Source organism: Halyomorpha halys, unplaced genomic scaffold (assembly GCF_000696795.3).
Source record: "Halyomorpha halys isolate HHAL.00 unplaced genomic scaffold, Hhal_1.1 Scaffold2128.1, whole genome shotgun sequence".
In the NCBI taxonomy this organism is placed as follows: Eukaryota; Metazoa; Arthropoda; class Insecta; order Hemiptera; family Pentatomidae; genus Halyomorpha; species Halyomorpha halys.
In genome coordinates, this window is record NW_027108843.1 from 127,628 (window position 1) to 130,555 (window position 2,928).

Genomic DNA, 2,928 nt, shown 5'->3' on the forward strand with positions numbered 1-2,928 from the left:
AAAAAAAAAAAAAACCTCTCTTAAAATATATACAAACAAAAGAATAGACAAGATGAACATAATCAGACTATCTGTATGAAAAACAAATAAATAAAATAACATAATGATAAAATAATATATACAATATTTACAGAATCGACCTGAGGATCCCTGAGCCCACTCTATCCCCACGTGTGAGGGGTAGAGCAGAGCTAGATCCCAGCGCATCCCTCTCGCCGCATCACTGCCTAAAAATTAAAAATTAAGGATTTTAAAATAGTTAGTAAGTTCAAGTTGAAATAAAAAGGTACATTTTCATTTCAAAGTTTTGTCATTTTTTTTTTTATTATGACGCTATATTTATAAATAGTTTCATTTTACTCCCCCAAAATGTTTTCTGATTATTATTTTCAAAATGGAGTCGACCTATGTTGGAGGGAATACGATGTGTTACAAGTACATCGGTGTATCGAGCGGCGTTATAGTAGTTCAAGAGCCGAGAAGAAAAAAAATACAGTTATTTTTTCTTTTTTCTTCACAATTTTTTATCACATTAATGAAAACTGTGTATAATTACTAGTCAACATTAAAGAGTCTGCCAAGTATGGGTAGGGGAAATAAAAAATGGCTATGCTGTTTCAAAACCGAAAAAATTTTAATTTTTTCCATTCGGAGATCTATATCTTTAAAACTACCAGAAACACCAGAAAACCTAAGAGAATATCATTTAAAGTAGAGTAAATTTGCTTAAATAGGAGTTTTAATAGAGCTATGTATGTTCAATAGTTCCCGAGATATAGTTTTTTTAAAAGTATCATTTCGTAAAAAACGCACTGGAAACTACTGATTAAAGAGTCTGCCAAGTATGGGTAGGAGAAATAAAAAATGGCTATGCTGTTTCAAAACCGAAAAAATTTTATTTTTTTCCATTTGGAGATCTATATCTTTAAAACTACCAGCAACACCAGAAAACCTAAGAGAACATCATTTAAAATAGAGTAAATTTGCTTAAATATGAGTTTTAATAGAACTATGTATGTTCAATAGTTCCCGAGATATAGTTTTTAAAAAGCATCATTTCGTAAAAAACGCACTGGAAACTACTGATTAAAGAGTCTGCCAAGTATGGGTAGGGGAAATAAAAAATGACTGCTGTTTCGAAACCGAAAATTTTTTTTTTTTTTCATTTGGAGCTCTATACCTTAAAAACTACCGACAACATTAGAAAATCAAAGTGCACATTATTTAAAGAAGAGTAAATTTTCTGAAATATTAGCCCTAATAGAGTTATTTACGTCCAATAGTTCTCGAGACGTAGCCTTTTAAAAAGAAAAATTTTATAAAATTGTACTGAAATATCGGTAGTTAGTGAATTAATATTGAGAAAAGTATATCTCAAAAACAATTTGACGTACTAATATCTATTAGCACTCAAATTAAAGCTCGTTTAATTTAGTAGAAAATAATTTATGACCTTAATCTTCGTAGGAATAGTAAATTTCAGGATATTTGCTAAAATAAATTGAATTATAGTTTTTCGAACAATGAGTTTGATTTATGAAACAATTTCAGAAACTATAACACATACAGTTGTCTGCCAGCACTCAAATTAAAGCTAGTTAAATTTACTATAAAATAGTTTATAACATTTATCTTTGTAGGAGTAGTTTTTATGATATTTGACAAAATAAAATCACAAAATGTTTATTTCTAGTTATTCGAATAAAATGATTGATTTTTGAAAAAAATATATCTCTAAACCCATAAGATGCACATATGTCTGTAAACACTCAAAATAAAGGAAATTTGAGTTACTATAAAGTAGTTTATGGCACTTATCTTTATTGGGGTAATAGTTTTTATGATATTCACATATGAATATAAATTTGGCGCATGAAAATTTGTCCAAACAACCATAAATCAATAATTTTAGCAAATATCATGAAAAGTACAACTCCTTCGAAGATAAACTTCATAAACTGCTTTATAGTTCATTAATTTGTCCGCTAGTTTTAATTTCAGTGCTAATTGACATCTGTGAGTTGAATGGTTTTTGAGATATAGATTTCTCAAATTAAATTCACTAGCTACTGATCTTTCTGTACAATATTATTATGATATGTTTCTTTATAAAAAGCTATACCTCGAATATTATTGAACGTAAATTCTATTTACGTTCTAGTACGTTATTAGTATACATGAATACTATTAAGGCCCATATTTTTCCAAATTTACTTTACTCTAAATGACGATCATTTAGGTTTTCTGGTGTTGTTGGCAGATATAAAAGTATGGAGCTCCGGATGAAAAAAAAAAGTTTAACGTTTTGAAACAGCCAACATTTTATATTCCCCCTACCTATACTTGGCAGACTCATCAATTTCGACTAGTAATTATACATAGTTTTCATTGAAGTAATCCAAAATGGAGGTGAAATAACTCACTTTTTTCTCGTCTCGCGCTCTTGTACTTTAGGAAGAGTTCAGTGAATATCACTATTCAGTATTGGAAAAAAAGTGAGTTTCACTTCTTGTTGATGTTTTGTTTTAAATTATACAACAAAAAATATTTCGGCCAAGTCAATACCGACAAAAATTAGTGTAAAAATTTTAGTTTTTCAAAAGTAGCTTTGTTTCTTAAATATTTTTTCCCGTAAAAGTGAACATATTGGAGCAACTTTTGTGTAAGTATTGAGACTTATGAAGTCAGGGGCCTATATGGAATTTGAAACCAAAATAAAGTGAGAAAAATAACCATTTATAGGGAAAAAATTATTTTAATGATGGAAAATTAAGATTTATATTTTTACACCTGAAAATATTATCAAAATTAAAAAAAAAAATATCCCATCGAATTCAGCACTCTGAATAACATATAAATTCATGTTAATTACAGAAGATTTAAACAATTTAGAGGTTTTTGCACAAAAACGGCAGTTTCCCACCACTT